The sequence below is a fragment of the Notolabrus celidotus genome, chromosome 13 (assembly GCF_009762535.1).
Source record: "Notolabrus celidotus isolate fNotCel1 chromosome 13, fNotCel1.pri, whole genome shotgun sequence".
Taxonomy (NCBI): Eukaryota; Metazoa; Chordata; class Actinopteri; order Labriformes; family Labridae; genus Notolabrus; species Notolabrus celidotus.
Window position 1 is genome coordinate 13,413,856 of NC_048284.1, and position 19,788 is coordinate 13,433,643.

General features: G+C 42.2%; 1 protein-coding gene across 5 annotated transcripts in view; it reads left to right on the plus strand.

Moving 5' to 3' along the window:
• Positions 1-19,788, plus strand: part of sash1a (SAM and SH3 domain containing 1a) — a 335,265-nt gene that overhangs the window by 238,372 nt on the left and 77,105 nt on the right. The window contains exon 1 of one of the 5 annotated variants that reach the window (XM_034699174.1): positions 5,699-5,801. The exons of the other annotated variants lie outside the window; for them this stretch is intronic. The gene's annotated coding sequence lies outside the window, so the exon portion shown is untranslated. Of the gene's footprint in view, positions 1-5,698; positions 5,802-19,788 lie in introns of those variants that run through there. 5 annotated transcript variants of the gene reach the window in all.

The following is a 19,788-nucleotide window of genomic DNA, read 5'->3' on the forward strand; positions in this document are numbered from 1 at the left end:
TTTGTTTGAACTACCTCTGCTATTCAAACAGAAGCACTCTTGAGGAATGCATCCTACTTTAAGACAATGATGAATGATACTTAAGGGTGTGTAATTGGCAATGTCTGCGTCCCTTTGCTATTTCTTGTCATCTGTGACCCTTCTTGTTGTAAGTCACTTGTTTGCTGAATTTGCTGTGTTTGTGTTTTAATGGTGCATTTGCATGTCAGTGGTGATCAGCCACCGGGTTAAGTCTGTGAAGGGGGCACTATGGGAAGAGGGGGCAAAACAGGGAGAGAGTTCTGCATCCTGACTGCCTGGTGGATAAAACTGGCCCTCAGTCTGCTGGTTCTGGCCCTGAGACTGCATAGTCTCCCTCCTGATGGCAACAGGCTGAAGAGGCTGTGAGACCGGTGGGAGGGGTTGCGTGCTATGCACAGGGCTTTTCGGGTGAGGCGGGAAGAGTAAATGTTATGGAGGGAGGGGAGAGAGACACCAACAATCTTCTCAGCTGTTCTCACGATGCGCTGGAGGTTCGCTCAGCAGGACGCAGTGCAGGCCCCGTACCACACAGTGATGTTGCTGGTGAGAGAGCTCTCGATGGTGCCTCTGTAGAAGGTGTGCATGATGGGGGCAGGGACTCTAGCTTTCCATAGTTTAAAGCAATGACCTCTCTAGCACCAAAGCCAAATATTTACAGACTTAGCTAGTACTAGTAAACTTCTAATGTGTTTGCCTTTGTATCAAAGTAAAGTCCAGTGGCCATCCCAATAACAACATGTTCTCAATCCAAAGGTTCAATATGGCGGCCTTTCAGTTCACTGATAGTGTCGGGTAGGTAAATGGAAAGGTATGGAATCAGGTACCAAGGCATGTCACATAACTAATGTTTGTATGTTCTATAATCAATGCTCATGACAAAACGTCAAAGGAGTTAACCAAAAGAGTGAATCTGGACTAAGTGTTTATGTGGGCAATTGAGCCCTGGTCTTCCATATGAAGTATGTGTTTCCATTGACGTCAAAAGCATATTAAAACAATAAGCAAGAGGATGACGTCCAAATATAACTCAAGAAGAGGACCTATAATGTCATATTTTCACGCCCTGGCTAGTGTCCAAGCTGCTGTGTTGGTTTGGAATGAGAACAAGCTGCTGGTACTGTATGTGTTTAGCCTCTTAGTTTGTCTGGGTTCAATGGAAATTAATTGCCTCTTGTTTATATATGATGATGTGGAAATGCTGGAGGGTTTCATTAGCAGTATTAAATGTTGTTGTAATTTGAAAAGTCAAACATGATTACAGCTGACAGAACCGAGCAGATGGTCTAATAAAAAGCATCAGAGACCGCCTCACTCAACATTATTTGTCTTTACACACAGGAAACATCCTCTCCAGCCACTTGAAAAAGAATGTCAGCCGCATTTTCTCTGCCTTCCCTCATCAGTATTTGTATACTCGCCCCTATACTGTCTCTTCTTATATTTTGGCCACACTGTGCGTTGTTGAAAGTCTTGTTGATATTTTTGTACATTCTTCACTTTGTGTTTACACAAACCTTTCACTTGATGCTTCCTTCTTTAATGTTGTGATGGCAGATCCAAACAGGATGCAGGTCAACTGTTATCGGTTCATACAAAATGTATAGGGGTTGGACAGACTTTTACTGGATTACTGTGTTCATGATGTTTGAACAAACCTTTTCAAGAAGCATCACAATGCAAGTGCACAACAGATAAAGCTGCAGTGAGAACTTCAAGAAGCCCAAGTTGTGTCTTATGGCCTTCTTAAGATTTGCAAAATTCTGCAATTTTTCCTTCCCACTACCAAGCCCAATACCTAGACTTGAGTAGTGGCATATACCAAATACCCTTCTGATACTAGTGTGATTAGAAAACAGTGGAAAAACCCTGAATGCAGACATTTTGCTAGCTTTGACGAACAAGACACTCTCTGCTAGCACTACGCTGCCTGTGTTTGATATATGTGTAGTAGGGATGTACGTGTTTTGTACGTGACTAAATGATTTCACTTTGCCTCCCTCACTAAATGGCAACTTACTCGTCAGTTGAACAAGTTCATATTTTTATTATTGTAGGCTTGAAATGCCAGTCATATGTTGTGTGTACAGCCAGCCACCACTAGCTAGGCTGTAGCTCGGGTTAACAGCTACTGGCATGTGGACGTTAGGAGGCTGGTGGTGCTAGTTCTGTTAATGTGAGCCACACTTTGCATACTAATTCAACATCACAGACTCCAGGCTACAGCTATGCCTTCTGGCTCAGCTCTCTCTTCACCACGACAGACTGGCACAGTGTCCGCATCACTACAGATGCTGCCCGATCCGTCTGTCAATCTCTTCCCCTCAGATAGTAAAGATACTAAACTTCTCCACTCGGGGGAAAGACTCTCCAACCTGGAGTGGGCAAGCCACCCTTTTCCAACTGAGCACCATGGCCTCAGATTTGGAGGTGCTGATCCTCATCCCCAGTGCGAGCTGGAGGTCACTGCTCGATGACGCCAATAGGACCACATCATCTGCAAAGAGCAGAGATGGAATCCTAAGGTCACTGAACTGGACACCCTCCGCCACTTAGCTGCACCTAGAAATTCTGTCCATAAAAGTTATGAACAGAACCGGTGACAAAGGGCAGCCTTGGCAGAGTCAAACCCCAACTGGGAACGAATTCGACTGACTGCCGGCAATGTGAACCAAACTCTGCAGAGATTGAATGGCCCGTAGAGACAGGCCATCTACGCCATATTCCTGGAGTGGAGAAGGCCTTTGTAATCAATACATTTTCTTATGTTAGCAATAGTCACAGCAAGGAGAAGTTTATCATGGAGTTTAAAAAGTATGCTTGTAACACAGCTAATAAACAAAGCATTACTTTAGCTTGCATCATGCTATGCTGCCTGTCAAATGTCTCCACCAGCACTGGAAACTAGAAGTAGAACAAATCAAACCGACTGGACTTCTGTTCCAGTTGAGGATACACATCATTAAGAGTTTTTCATTCAGTGCTTTGAAACATCCGTGATCTGTTTCCTATTTGCCACAGTGTGTCAGTGTCTGCTCAGCATCACCCACGAGTCTGGCAGATTGGCGTACCCAGTGTTATTAGGTTCTGTCAGCAAGACTGGTTCACTGAGCCGTGTCCTGGAGGGTGGAAGAAGTTTCTTCTCCAAGCCTAAGTCTCTCCTCCCCTGCCCCTCTACTGCCCCCTCCTGCATTGCTCCGTCCTCCTCCTCTCTCACGACCTCAGGGAGTCCTCAAGAGGAGTACTGTTCCAAAACGGGATGCTTCCCCCTCCTCTTCTTCTCCTCCTTCCCCTGAATTAACATTGAAAAAAACAACAACACATAAACCTCACCGCTGAGTGACTCATTCAAATAATTGTTGCTTTTAGCTGTGTCAGGTTACTCTTTTTCTCCGACTCTCTTCTTGTTTTCTTTTCTTTTTGCCCCGGTTCAGTGTGGTATCTGGGCCACTGGTGAATTAGGGCCTTTGAGTGAAGAAGGCAGAGGGAACGGGTGACATCAGAGAGGGATCCAAAACCTGAGTAGGCATGTAATTTTCTGCTCTGTTGCTATGATTGCATGTAAGATTACTGTAGACAAATGAGTCAATGGGAGATTGTGCTCCCTTTTGCAACCAGCCGGGACACTATGAGTATGAGAATGACTAAACATATCCAAAGTGTGTATGTACGCCTCTTTTTGTATATTTTCACTAAGTTTTATTATCAACATTTTATTATCAGGTGTCTTATTTTTGAATATTTGAGTCCTCTTATACTTAAATTGGGCTTCTTTTATTTGACTGGGAAGCACTTGCCAATTTAAAGCACATTTGTAACACTAAGCAGGGGTGTGTCCAGACTTTTTTGTTTAGAATGGTCCAACTGGGGGCCTTATTAGGGATGCACAGATCCTACTTTTTAGGTCCCGATACCGATATCGATACCTGGGCTAGCCAATCCGATCCTGGTATTGTTTTAACAATCTCTATTCCTTAATGTGAGGATAGAATCATGTTTTGGTAACTTCAGGCTTTTCTGACTTGATGGTGAACTGTACCTGGGTTCCAAGTGCTAAACCAGAGGCTGGAATCCCTTAATTTCATGGATCCGGAACAATTGAATCCAATAACCTGTCATTTTTTTCACACTTTGGTAATAGAAGGTTTCTTGCTTCTTTGCAGTAGGCTACAGCTGACGTAAAAGTCTTCCTTTGGGCTCCCATTATATTTTAGGCGCGACTGCCATCTGTCGAAACATTACCGCTGCACGTGTTGCAAGTTTCCGGTGGAGTTGTTAACAAAAGAAGCATGCACCTAAACTGCAGAGCTTCTGTAGTTATCCTGAAAATGCACAGACCGGCCGGCACTGATGACGTAGGAGACACACATGGCTGTTGTAAACACAGAAAAGCACAGAACTGAGATGAATAAATCTGCCATATGGATCGGTAGTATATAGGCCCTTTATCACCGATATCCGATCTAGCTTTTTGAGTCCGATCTAGCTGATATCCGATACCAGGATCAGATGGTGCATCCCTAGGCCTTATAGAGGAGTGGCATAAAGTATGTGTGCACATACAGATGAGCAGAGTTTAATTACCCTGTCAGTCTCCATTAATCATATCTACTTGAACTACTAACGTTCAAGTGTTGGACAGATGTCATATTTTAAAAAAGTAAAACTTCTGAGTGGCTGCAACTAAATCTTAGCTTAGCTCTGGAAGAAAAGCTCATCTTTACCTTTATTAAGTCCTTCAAAAATGTTGGTAACGAAACATTTTAAGTATATTTGAAAGTTTGATTGTGCAAGAGTCTTTTCGCAGATTTTGATGGACAGATTCCTGCTCTGGCTCATGAAATAGACGTGTGAAATATTGTTTTGTGATCAAATTTATATTCTATTTTTTCTTTCCATATAATAAAGTAAAAAAAATACAAAAAATTAAGTATGAATACATATATGGACATTACAAAAAATAGAGCACATGCTTACATACCTATACAAAAGTTTTTATACAAATACCATGAAAACACAATTAAGATAAAATAATAATGATAGTAAAAATCTTAACAAATTAATATAATCTATAAAAAAAAGACATGAAGTATTGTACAATTTAAAGTACAAACAAACTTGAAAAAGCTTTATTTAGATACAAAGAAAATTCTAGTAGCCTGCTCCTGCATAGTCTAAATAGTTGATTTTAACAGAAGTTCTTCCCTCAAAAGGCAAATAGCCAGTCTTGGTTTGGGGTGGCCAATCAAATTTCGAGGGGGCCCCATGTTGCCCCTCTGGACACACCCCTGCTACTAAGGTTTGATTAGGTAAACCTTAGTGTTCTTGACTTATATGGACACACTTTTAAGAAATACAACAAACTTATGAGACTAATAAAAAAAATAACACGTAGATACTGAATGACAAAGAAAAAGTGACAAAAAGTGAGATACCAAAGAAAAAGGGAGTAAACCAAGCGGCCCCTAGAAATATGATTCGTATTTAAACCTTTTTGAGGGAGAAAAACAGCGAGACATGTAGAGCATAAGATGAAATCCCTCCCTCGTTACTGTAGCCTCTCCTCCAGCCAACCCTCCTCTCCTTCCCTTCCTCTCCCCTCCTTGTTCGTCCCATGTGAGCAGCAGCCCGATGACTGGACCTCTCTGTGTCTCCACTGCTTACGCTCTGGCAGACATGCATTGTTCTCCACTGTACACTGCCTGTTGCTCGCATTCTCAGAGTTAGTGTGTGTTAGCTCTACAGGAAAAGACTGACTTAGGAAAGTTTTGGGCTGCCTTGTGGTGAGTACTAACTTGATTTTCGGGGGGCTCTGTCAGGAGGGAGGGATTATCTCATTCATTTGCTTGTTCTGTCAAAAAATCTGACAGTTTATCTCAAGGTTCTGGTACATAAAGACAGTATTCGACGAGTGAAGTCGTCTGTCTGTTTCGAGAGCTTAGAGAAACTTTGGTACAGAGAAGTTGGCGGTTGAAGCACTCTGGTTGTGAGAATGTTTCCAGCACTTCGCTTGTTTCTAACTGACTGACTCTCTTTTTGCTGACTCACTCTATTAACTTTATACACATGGCTCCATGCTGTGTGTGGGTGTGAGGAGAGTACATGTGTTTGCAATTGTGTCTGGAGTAATTCTCTGTGATTACCTGTCTGCCTCCATTTGGAGCGTGTGTGTCAATCACGTCTGATCATTTAATCCTGCGTTGTTGTGAAAATGGAACAAAGAGAAAGAGAAGAAGAAGAAGAAGAGAGGACACTGGGTTTCTTGCTGCATCACCGTTTGTCTTCACTTCGCTCAGGTTCTTATCGATTTTCCGGGACAATAGCTTCACATCTTGCCAAGACCCTCCTTGTAAATAAACTGGCAAGATATCAACACCAAATCTCCTGCAAGATGTTCTCCATTGATATGCTTTGTCGCCAGATTGCACACAAACATAGAGACACACACGCACACACTCACAATCAGGCCTTGTCTTCTAGAGGGACTCTATTGTTTGGTGCACATAATTGTTTGTGTGTATGTGTGCAAAGGCTTGTCCAAAAGGTCTTGGACAATGAAGTCTGTCACCAGGGGGATGTGGATTTCTCTCTCTCTTTTTCTCTTATTTTCTCTCTCTCTCGCTCCCTTTCCTGAGCTAGCCTCCCCCCTCCTCCACATCTGGATCTCCCCACCAGCTGACAAGGAACAAGGGAGCGGATGGAGGGAGGAAGGAGGCATGTTTTGGGGGGTTAAGAAATGGGAGGAAGGGGAGTTTAGTAAAGCCAGAGTTCCCTTAGGTTGACTTCCCTTAGTGCAGGAAGAAAAGTCATTGTGTTAGCGGAAACAAGAGTACAGCACACACAGACGGGAAGCCCGCCCTCACACAAACTAAGGCACTTCTAAGTGCATGTAATTGCATGCACTTATTAAGCAGGAAAGCTAGCATTATGCACATTAAAGTGACTCTAATGCTGCTGTGGTATTTAGCTCAGAAAAAGACACTTCTTCGTGGAGTTGCTTCAGCCTTAGCGTGTCAACTTTTCAATGGGAGTTTTGCGCTTAAGGCTCTAGCTGTCAAAGCAGCTCCTGTTCTCTGTCAGTCTCTTTGCTCTTCCAGTTCTCAGCTCATCAGAGAGTGTCAGCCCGTGGCCGGACTCTGATGAGACTCCCCGAAGCCGAAACCGTAATGAAAAGCTCCACTTTAAAGAGAATCACTGGGCTATAGCTCGGACTCACTTCTCCATGCTTTTTCATTATCTCCCGCCAGATGAAACACTGCAGATGCCAGCTGCTGTTGCAATGCTCTGCCAGAAGCTGGGGCAACCCACTTCGGTGAGTGTTTACCCACACCAGGGGCAGGCCCGAGCAACATGGCAACAGGTGTGTGTTGACATCATTAGCAGCGCTGCATGGATGCAGACTTATTTAAAGGCTTAAAAGTCTTCCTCACATCTGCTGCTGCGGTTTGTCGTAGCCGCACATATGAGTTTGCTTTGGTGACAGTGATTGGACAGCGATGAAACACAACAGCATTCATTTCCTCCTCGGCCTCCCAGGAATTATTTGACTGTGCGTTTTCTGCCATATGTGCATGTGTTATTCAGCCGTCTCCCTCTGTCAGTGCAGCTGCTCTGTCTGTCTGTATACCGCTACTTTTCCGTTTATTTCTGGCTGTTAAAAGCTAAGCCTAGTGTGATTTATAGCCTGGCAGCAATGATGTTACAATGCAGGTGGCATGAGTGAGGCTGAGATCACTAAAGAGAAGGTCAACAAGTAGGTTTACAGTCATTCTGTACTTGAACAAAATCAGGTTACGATTTTCATTGCAAGTGTCAACCAATGTAGAAAATGTGTCATAGTGTAACACCATGAAAGAGATCCTTACTCTTCTGTTGTATCTGTCACTGGTCTGACATCAGCCGTGCTAGCTTGTCTTACATTACATCAGTATGTCACTGGGCAGATCGAGCTCCACAGCCAATGAGATGGTGTCATTTGGCATGAGAAGCTCTGCTGCACTGTACAGTATGTGTGCCAGCCGACTAATCAGACTGCAGAGGAGTGAAATGTGTTCATCTTAGTGACAATGCTCTTGTTTGTTTAAGTTGGAGTCATAATATTCACTCAGCAGCCAGCGGTGATGTCAACACATTGAGTGCAGTATTGTAAAATAGATGTAGAACAAGACCAGCACAGAGAGGGGGGAAGGAATGTATGAATGGAAATACATGTGAGCATTGTGTACAAACGTCAGAGTCTCTTAGATCTGTACAAAAAGAGTTTGTTTAAGTTTGAGACAAGTGATTTCAAACAGTGAAAAATACATATTAACCTTTGGGATAATGACGTGGATCGTGAAATGAAAGTCAGATGTACATGGATGGTTTTCATTACATACTGAACAATCAAAGTTTGCAACAATGCAGCTATCTAGGATCGTATCAGTCCCTTATAGATTTCAAAGGTTTTTCAGAGGATTGGCAAAACCCAAAATGCCAGACTTTCAATCAATCAATCAATCAATCAATCAATCAATCAATCAATCAATCAATCAATCAATCAATCAATCAATCAATCAATCAATCAATCAATCAATCAATCAATCAGACTTTATTTATAAAGCGCTTTTCATACAATGATATTGTAACACAAAGTGCTGTACAAAACAATAAAAAGACCCACAATATATGCAACAATACTAATAAAAACAATGAAAATAAATACAGATAAAAAATAAGTTGCTGAACGAACTGAGGAAATGCTCTCATGATATCTTAATGAGGAAACACTGGAGGTAAGATAAGATGTTAAAACTCATCACAAGAAATTAAAATCACCAAAATAAAATACATTTCTAAGATAATAAAACACTAAAATATTAAACCATAAAGGGAAAATAAGATGCTATACTTAAAAAATAAATAGAATAGAATAAAAAGTTACTAAAATTTGAACTCAGTTAAAAGCGAGACTAAAAAGGTAGGTCTTGAGTTTACTTTTAAAAATGTTTATGCTCTGTGCAGGTAGGGTGTTCCACAGGCACTGGCCGTGATGATTAAAAGCTGCCTCACTGTGGGTCTTTGTTTTTTACTTTTGGTACAATTTAAAGTCCACTAAAGCATCATTGTAAAAGAAAAGTGCGATGCATGGGTGCTGGTTTACCAAAGTGGTTAAATGAGGCGCCCCATACACAGACCTTTCATTGGCTAACTGTGGCTATCGGACCCATAGCCATTTGCTGCACGTCCTCCCTACTTTCCCTCCCACTCTTTCGACACTGTCCTATTGACAAATGCATCAAAAATGCAAAACTAGGTTTCTACTTCTGCGTTGACGTCGTGGCTATGCAATGGTGTCCAATGCTAGTTGGCAGTGCACTTTGTACGTTAGTTATATCGCTAGTTTCCAGTTTCCAGTTTGTTTGTGCACATCAGGAAACTACGGCAACTCCGAGGAAGGTTTTCCAATTAGGTTAAATGTTGAGCATCAGTTGATCATACTTGCAACTCTTGCAGAGAGGCTAAGAACAGAGACGTCAAAGGAGTCAACTGATGTGCAGCGATTCCAGAAATGTTGTAAATGCAAGACATACGATACCAACAAGATGACCAATCAACCAATCACAGGGTTTGCAGTCTGCATTGTTTAGACTCATAGTAACATTTTTGAGGAGGTGCACATCAAGCTAGATGGGTAGGCTGCAGGGCTACACAGACCTACACCATCATGCTGCAGCATATATTTGACGCAGAATTATAAAATGGTCTTAAGGGAGAAAGACATCATACCTTATAAGATGTCAGTGATTGGATGAAATCACAAGGTTGCACAGAATGAAATAATTTCCTTTGAATGTTGCTTTTCATCACTGATCTATTTCATAAAGTCTTAGTATGTGGGAGCTTCGTTACCGTGACTGAATACTTAAGAATAAACTCCAGCTGTGTCTCCCTGATCCTTTCCTCTCTCCTTGTCTGTCTCTCACCTTTGTAAATCACCTCACTTCTTTTATTTCCAGACAGTCTTTTGAAAAGCACCTTAAGATTTGTCTGTCTCTCATTTTTGATCCCCGACTCACTCTTTTGAGGTCTTTGTTCTTATCTTAGCACACATGAATTCTTGCCTCACTCACACTCCTCTCCTTTGCCTTGGATCAAAGATTTGTCAAAGTCAGTTCACGCTCTGTGAGACAGACTGCAGCACCGAGGATTGGAGGGGTCTGGTGGTGCATGTGTGAAATATATTTGACATTCACACACAAATAAAATGCAAATATTTGCTAACAGAATCAACAAACTTTAGATTTGTGTGACTCAAGTTTTCTCTGCTGTCTTGTTCTGCATTACCACTAATTTCCTCTCTGAGAGTCCCACCATATCCGGTTCTTGGCTCTTTCTTGCCCCAGTTGGTTCCCATCACAGGGAGGAATTCCCATGGTAGACAAAGCTGAGACATATTTGGGGTCCAGCTGCAACATGAAGAATCCAGAACACACGTGACACAAACACAGAGCTCCCATCAAAGTGTGGGCTGGATGCGACTTCACTCTTTACGGAACTGCATGAATATTTTATCACATAGTTGGTCCAAGAACCCAGCCAGACGTGTGAGAATAAACAAATGGAACAATGGAGGTAAAGAGGAATATAATTAGTGTTAAATCTGTTCTTGAATCAGGTTTTACAGACGGCAAAGAGAGCATGGTGCTAAATTTTGCAGAGCAATGTGTGGCGTGCGTGGGTGTGTGAGTGGCACCCAAAATATCAATGTCAATGCAAATGATGTGCAGTCTGCTTAAAACCTACACAGCCTTCAGTGAGACTGTTTTAGATGGGTTTGCAACAATAGCTCAATCTGCATATAATATTTTGTGCAATATTAAATAAAAGAAAGAAAATATGTGTTACTATTGTGTTTAAATGATTATTCCCAGCAATGTGTGATGAGAAAATGACGTTTTTCATTCGAACGAAAGGGAGGCATAGCCTCATGTAATACACTTGCAAGATACATGGGGCCTTTCCCTCAAAAATATCACTTTTCTCCCCCCTGCCTTTATTATAAAGTCAGACTGCAGTGTACTTCACAGTGGTTCTGCTCTCTCTACAAAGCTGGCTTAGTAAAATCTATTTTGTAACAAGTCAAGAGGCCAGTTTCTGGATAAAACTCCTGCAGAATCCCAGTTGTGAGCATGGCACAGGTTACACATCATATTGAGATGAGAGGATTACAGATATTACTCCTGGAAAAAAAAAAAGAACATTCAATGATTAGAGCCCATCTGTGCTTGTGTGTGTGTGTGTGTGTGTGTGTGTGTGTGTGTGTGTGTGTGTGTGTGTGTGTGTGTGTGTGTGTGTGTGTGTGTGTGTGTGTGTGTGTGTGTGTGTGTGTGTGTGTGTGTGTGTGTGTGTGTGTGGATACAAAGAGCTCTGATTACTGCTGGCACTGCCGCCCCTCACCCCAGGATACCAAGCATTGACTGGCACAGCGGGGGGACAGGAATGGAAAGATGGAGGTGTATCCTCATGCACTGTAACAGTCACACATGTAGGCACACATCAAACACAGAGATTAGCCCTTTTAGGTTAAGCCGCTGTTCTGTTAGCCCACATTTCAACTGTTTACTCACTTAATATATTTTTGTTTTATCTTGAATTGGTTTTATGGAGCACATTAGTTATAAAAACCCAGAACATAAGCAGCTTTGTGAAGCAGAATTAATGGGTAACATGCATTTTCATGGATGATTACATTTATGAATAATAGTGGTCAGCATGTCAGTTACACTCAGTTAAAACACTCGTAAATTTTCATGATCTCTTGTAACATGTGGTGTCCAAACACACACATGCTTTTTTTCCCCTGTTAAGTGTTGCCCATGGAAACGGCTTGGCAAAGAAGCAGCGGTGATGTCAGCAGTGATGTACGAGTGCTGGAGAGCGAGGGGATGACCTCAGCTGAGGGGAGGTCCCGGAGGAGTCGTATCAGCTGCAGCGAGCGCTCGCCGTCACGACTTTCTCACACTCGGTGTATGTGCAAACAGCCAAACAGTCATGACTCCCACAAACCTCCACCTCCACCTCCTGATCCACCTCAAAGGCATCACAAATCACGAGCAACCAGCATGTGAGAGAGCTCTGACATGCACACATGCACAGAGACCCAATACACAGAGTCTAATTTACTAAACCAGAGGGCAGGGGATATTTAGAGGAGGATTCTGGAGGAGATTAAAGGTACAATGTGGAACGCTTTAAGACTGTAGAGCAGTGTTTTGATGAATGGGTCCGTATTGTAACCAAAGCAAAGGTTGGCAAACTGCTTATTTATCTCCTACATTTGATGTTTTTGGACATTGTGCTGATATTCTGGCTCATCAGACACAAAGATTGGATAACAAGAGCTGACAAAGCCATCATGACATCAACCATTGGTTCTAAAACTTTCATTTTGAAGTCTTAAGTTGGGGATCTACCCAACGCCATCGTGCTTTTTGGATCCCAAAGTAACCGGATGTACAGCGACCATGGACAGCAAGCTTGGCACAATTCTGTTTCTCTACCCTGGTCAACAAGCTGCCATATTTATGTTTTCCATTCATTGGTATCCGAGCCCTAAAGCATACCTCACATTATCAGCAGTTTTATTCTAAATGGGTTTATAGTTTACTAAATTAGCTCCATGAAGAACAACCTCTGTAAAATTTGGGGAACTGAGGAGATCTATTTCTTTACTATTGAAAGTTAAATGTCGTCCCATTCTTGCATGATATAGGATTTCAGCTGCTCAATAGTTCAGGGTCTCCTTTGTCGTATTTTTCATGCCATTATGCACCATTTTTTCCCCCGTGGATAACAAGTCTGGACTGCGGGCAGGCAAGCTTAACACCAGGGGTGCATCTCAAAGCTCTTAACGTCCATCCATGCGTCATTCACTTGCGTCGGTCACTTGCGTCTTACTCCCTCCCACCAGAGATGCAAGGGAATGAAACGAGAGGAGAGAGGAAACAAGGAGATTTGTATTAAGAGAAATGAGACGTCCTCTCCTCCGTTGCGTCACGGGAAGCGACGTCGGTTACACATACAGATTGTTTAGAAGTTAAGAGCTTTGAGATGCACCCCAGGACTCCTCTACTACAGAGCCATGCTGTTCTAATATGTGAACCGTTTCCGAACTGTGCACTGAAAACAAGCCAGTTGGTCCCAGTCTTCTTTGGAGTGGAGGATGCAGTGTCTATGCCTTTCAAAAAGAATGTCAAATATTTTGATGCCTGTACTGTAGATGATGAAATCCCCTAATCCTTTGTAGTTTCATGCTGAAAAGACATTATACTGCGGCTAGACCAGGTTACAATACTAGGTATTGCAATCCACAGTGAATTGGAGCAACATTTTTAAACAGGCTCGTTTTACTTATAGAGGGTACACACTGTCAGAAATAATGCAGGTTTGACCGTAAACGGTATAAAATTTGAGCCACCTAGCCAACAGCTATGTGTTCCCATCTGGGGGCCAAGTCAGTCATGTCCTTATTTGGGCAAAAACTCGTAATCTTAATATCTTCTGAACTGTGGTGTTAGAAAAAATTCACCCCCCGTACAGTGTGTGCTGATAGAGAAATTAGCTACGTAGAGCCAAGCCGTTTTTTGAACCAGGCTGTAAACATGTTTATTAATGCTGCAAAGATCGTCTTTTTTGAATTGGTGTCTATGTGGTTTCCGGTGTTTCTGCAGCCAGCCTCAAGCGGATTCTCGATGAACTGCAGTTTATAACACTTCCACATGGGCTTCATAGTTTGAGACTGGAGGTTGCTGCTTGGATTCAACTCACATTCACAATGGTTTCACTCTTACAACCAGAGGCTGCATCCACTTCGCTACATTGTCATGGTCTAAAACAAGAAGGGCCACAACAGATGCATGTGGCCTTTGATTTTCATGTGTTTCCACATACCAATGTGGAGTAATGAGGGGTAAATGTTCCCAAATGTGCCAGTAAAGAGTGTGAGAAGACAAGGAGAGCTTTAGTCATTGTAAGTAACGCAGAATTTAAAAACCTGCTTCACAATGTCCGTGTTCGTCCTGACTTTACGATACATTCAGAGAGTTTTGGTGACATACAATGCAAGCATTCATTCAATGGAAGCTCTCACTCAGTAAATGTATCGTCCTGTTATGAAACAGCTTGGTTGGTTGTTGTATGTATGCTGTAATTTAAACAGGGTGTAGTTGTAGTCGTATTTCCTGTAAGCATGGTCAGCGGTTATGCTCATCAGCCTTGGTTTGGGGCTTTTGGTTTCTGGCACATCTGTCTTGTGGCTTTTTTGAGAGGGCAGCTATTTTTCATGTTATGGTTTGTTGTTGACATTTTTTCCTGATATTTAGACCACTTCAGTACAGATTTCTGACACCCAAGTCATGGCACTGCAGTGACATTATCGTTCTTCTTTGTCTCAAATGGGTGGCTTCTATCCAGGTTGGCATGCTGCTGTCCAGACCTCGCCTCTTTTCCAAGCAGCAGTCAATCCATAAATGCATGGTTGCCTCTTTCAACACAGCTGTGCTACCAGCCATGGATAGAAAAATAATCATAGGAGCAACAAACCACACACATGGATACAGACTGGTGTTTCTGTTTGTGTGCACCATTTCTGTTCCTGCTTGTGTAAGTTGTGAACACTTATGAGGTGTTAAAGGATCAAGAGCCAGTAATGAATCACTGGGTGAATTATTCTCCTCTGCATTAAGGTCGCACCCAAAGGTGGGCGTTTAATGGCTGTTGTAAAAGAAGAGATTGGTAAACACATAAAAGTGCTGAAGTGAAAACAGAGTGTTGTTAGTGTGGGGGAAGAAAAGGGAGAGAGAAGGGCGGATTTAATGTGCAGGCTCTTGGTAAACCTAGGAAACGATGGAGTCTGAATGTGTCACTCAGAGTAGTTTGTTAAAGTCAAACTTGTAATGACATATATTTTGTATTTCTTTTGTCTTTCCAGAAACATGGATCTCTTTTGCTTTTTTTAGCTGAGTTGACAAAGTATGATACTTGCTTGCGTTACAGACTGCATGGCAAGATCTCCAAACAGATAAAATCTGTCTTGGTACTTGGTGATTAATGTATCAAATGTAATGAGGTCTTGTGTATTATCATCCCCTTGCCCCAGGGGGAGCTGTTGCTCCAGCTGTAGCCTGTAAATGCCCTTTCCTGCCCTTCCCTATCAGGCCCCTGCGATCTGTGGAACATCCTTGCACCCTCTGTTTGCTCATCTCGATTCTAAATCAACAATCACCCCCTGTTTCTATCTTTAACAAAGTAAAATGCAGGATTTATAAACTTATTTTGTCCCACCTTCCAGATCTGTAACTCTGCCCTTACGTTGCAACCAGCTGCTGAGCTGTCAACATGTTTCCAACACATGTCCTTCTGCCCAGATGACGGTCATTTGCGTTCTTAAAAACACACTGAATCAGAAGTCTGGTTGAGGTTATGACTGAGAGAACTTAACCATAGGACTAGACAGTGTCTGAGCTCAGCTAGCTTCTTCAGTGAGAATGTGACTCAGTGCAGAGTGGAGATGTGTTGCTGTAACTCCATTTTCCCTGCAGCTCTACTCTTGTAGACCATTTTCAGCTTCAGTGTTTGGTGAGTAAAGCCTTTGTCTGTCTTATGTTTCAACTTGTACTGGTGTTTTAGTCAGGGATGTGTCAAAGTAGAAAATACAACAGATGTTTGTGTGCGTACCTGCAGGCTGGTTGTCTGTCTACAGGTTTTTTTTTTAATGCTAGACTGCCCTAAATCTCCAGTTGCATGTTCCTTATATGTACCCTGATGTATTGAATAGGCCTATAGTGTGTGAGCCTTTGAGATTTTGGTTCTTACACCCTCACCACCCACCAAACTCTGGGACCAAAGCCAAAGTAGGATTCTTTTATCTGAAACACACACAGACGCACATATAGGAAAATATACACACACTCTTGGAAATACCCCTGCACAGCTCAGAATTCTGCTTTTGATACCTCCTGAGATATACAGGGATCTTTAATGCTCAAATCTCAGGTCTGTTCTTTACAAGCCATATGTGCTCATATTTTTTCTGCTCTGAGATCACCATGAACAAACCTTCTCGCAGCTGTCTCTCGATGTCTTCCAGATTTTGACCAGGAAAGAAAAATGTTGAGAAAAGAAGAGAAGTAATTGATTATAGGGTGTCCTTGTGGCCTGCTGGTCTAAATCACACCCCATTTAATAGTAATCTCCCAATTTCAATCCTGGTTATGGACCGTTGCATGCCATACCACTTGTTCTCCCCTTGTTTCCCGACTGACCGTCTCTACTGTCAGTTGTAATGTTTTTGAAAAATGTATGCTCAAGTTATTCATCATTTTGAAAGAGTTACAGGTTACATTTGTGTTTTCATGTATTTCTGAAGGGGTGTTGACAGGACTGAATAGCAGATTTAGTAGATCCATGCATGCATTCATGACGGTTTTGTTAGAAAGCAAGTAAAGTCCAGGAGAAGAAGAAGAAGAAGGCAAGGGATCGCTGAAAGGAGGAAGGTAAATACTACATTGGTCTGGGCTATATGCCAGCTCTGCGCCACAGGATATGGATATTTTTTAGCCAGCATGGGCGCAGCACCAAGCCCTGCAGCGGTGCTCTCCTGTACCAATGCAAGCCTTCAGTGAGTTTGTGTAGTTGTGTGTCCTCCAGGGACCCTTAGCTTGTCTCCAACCCTCAGACTGTACCTGATCTTTTCCTGATCGATCCAACAAGGTCTCATGTTGTCCACAAAAAAATCTAGCAGCTTCTCTCAGTCTTGTCTGGTTGGACAAGCAGCTTAAGAATTCAAGTTTTATCAACATAAACACTGTTAACTAAAAATAATAGAAGAATAAGAGGTCATGTTTATTTCTTATTACAGCACCTTTTGCCAACACAAATAAGCATTTAAGACTACATAAAATGTAGTCCTACATGAAGAGGTGACATTTCCCCCCATACTCTGAGACACATGCAGACTGCTTTTAAGCCTCCTCTTTCGGAATGTGTTCTCACCTCAGGCAGAGCCATCTGTACCCTAAACTTAATTCTCCTCCACCTGCATTCAATCTCAGTGGGCCCATTAACCTCTACACTGCTTCTGGTCCCGCTGAGGCATCTTGGCTCCTCTCTCTGATAGGGTAAAGGGGGCAGCTGAGCAGACTCATTACTGGTGCATTTGCTGGCTTCTAACCTACACTGGGAGGACGATCATTGAACACACAGAGCTAATGACCACTGACTGTTCCATTTGTTTATTTTTTTTGTCAGCTTGGACATGGGGTTGTTTGTTGTTGTTGTTGTGTGTGTTAGCAGGTTTTTTCCCGTTGGGACTTGGATGACTGAGCGACAGAGGGATTCGGTTTGTGAGAGTGAGTCAGAGAGGTGTGTTAATTGGTTTTTAGCGACCATCTGGACCTGAGATTTCAGACAGGACTCCCCACCAGTCTGTAATGAGATCTGGTCAGGTCAGAGCGACCATCACCACAGCTCATGCCAAGGATCAGAGCTTCGTCATGGTACCCTCTGGTCCTTTTATGACCTGGAAGGTTCAGCACAGGAACATCAGAGTCATTCCTAATGTGGTGTTAATGTATCACATGAATGGAGGGATGAGGGTTATGTTTCTTCCATCTAAGTAGCAAATTGCCCTGAGACCAGAGCTAGCATCAAACGCCCAGTATAATATGGATCAAAATAATATTTTTCATAAGAAATTATGCTAATGTCAGACAAATTTATGTGGGAAAAGTTCTTGACACTTCTTGGTTTGGACTGTCTTGACATCTGGGAACTTTGCTCAAACTCTGTGGTAAATTCAAAATGGCACCTAGCCCTAGCTGCAACTTGAGATAAATGAAGATTGAAACACATTACAAGAATCACAGTTAGTCCGATCCATATGATTTAGTCACTTGAGAGAACTGCTTTTTTTATGTTTTCAACAAGCGGCAACCTCTGGTCTCAAACTATGAAGCCCATGCGGAAGTGTTATAAACTGCAAAACACTGGAAACCACATAAACACCAACTCAAAAAGACCATATTTGCAGCATTAATAAACATGTTTACAGCCTGGTTCAAAAAATGGCTTGGCTCTAGGTAGCTAATTTCTCTATCGGCACACACTGTATGTGGGACAAATTTTTTACTAACTCGACGGTTCAGAAGATATTAAGATTACGAGTTTTTGCACAAATAAGGACTTGACTGACTTTCCTCCCGGACAGGAACACATAGCTTTTGGCTAGGAGACTCAAACTCCGCCCCCTTACGTCACACTTCAACTGTATAAGTTCCATATTTCCAATATGGCTGCCTCCGTTGATTGGCTTCAAAACAGCGCTCAGGAACAGATGGGTGACGTCACGGATACTACGGCCATTATTTATACAGTCTGTGGTTTTCAAGCTAATAACCCAAAAGACCCTTTCAAATATAACACATGAGCAACAGTTAGACAACAGCTAACGTAAGCATCAACCTCTTCCTGGCTAACATTGCTGTTTGATAGTGTTTCACATTGCAACAGAAAAGGTTTAATTCCTAGCTAACAGTTATGCCAGCTAGCGGATGTTAGTGATAGCTTGAAATTAGAACACTAGCTCTCAGCTAAGCTGTTAGTTCTTAATCATTTTAAACTATTAGGGTTTCACTCGTACCTATCTCACTTGTTAGCCCTGCTTTACAATTTCAGGCTAAAGACCCATTGGACCATTTCAGAAAAATACTTCAGCTACTATAAGACAACAGCTAACAGTAGCTCTTCACCTCCATCTAGCAACCATTATTGTATGATAGTGTAACACTTTTAAAAATGAAATATAAATTCCTAGCTAAAGGTAATGTTAGCCAAAGACTAGTAGAATCGCAATGTGATGCTAGCCAAAGGGTTAAACAGAGGAAGGTTTTATTCATTACGTCAGTTTCATTTGTTTTAAAGCACAATCCACATGTTTGACCAGGACCTTGTGTGTCACCACGTGAACCTGTTGAAGCAATTAGGAAAATGTTCATGTTTTGTTTTGTGTTTTTGTGGCTTTGCGCTGCCACTGGGTTCATATTTTACCAGTGTAAGCAGGATCCTCTGGGCTGAAATGGGGGGAAATTCCTGTGAAAGTAGATGGCTCTAGTGGTTGAGCTGAGCTTGCACTATGTTTGTGTGTTGTGTGGTTGAGTTTTGTGTAGACAGACATACAGACACAGAGACAGATTGAGACTCTGCTACACACACACACACACACACACACACACACACACACACACACACACACACACACACACACACACGGACAGCAGTCATAGAGTTTATTTAATGGTATGAGACATTAGCAGAGAGGCTGATTGGTTGTTCCGTCATGTGAGCTGTTGACTAAATTTCACTGAGTATTTTCAAATGTGAACTCGGCTTAACTATATTAGCAGCACAGCATCCTTCATACAAACAAGCAGCTTAAAGTGCAATTGCATGGGAACCAAAAGATGGAAAACAAGAACCAAAAATTACAACACAACCATTTTTTCCAGATTATTACAGCAGTTAAAACAATACAATGTTTGCAATCAATAATCTAATTATCCAGGCAGCTATATTTAGCTAACTTAAAGCTCCTCTGAGGAACTTCATGTCTTGGTTTAATTTTTGCACCCCCATTGGACAAAGAAATGCATCTTGTATGTTTTCTGATCTTTTCTTGCATATTTACAGGCCATTTTTGAAATGTATCACTGACTGATGATATTTGCTGTGGGG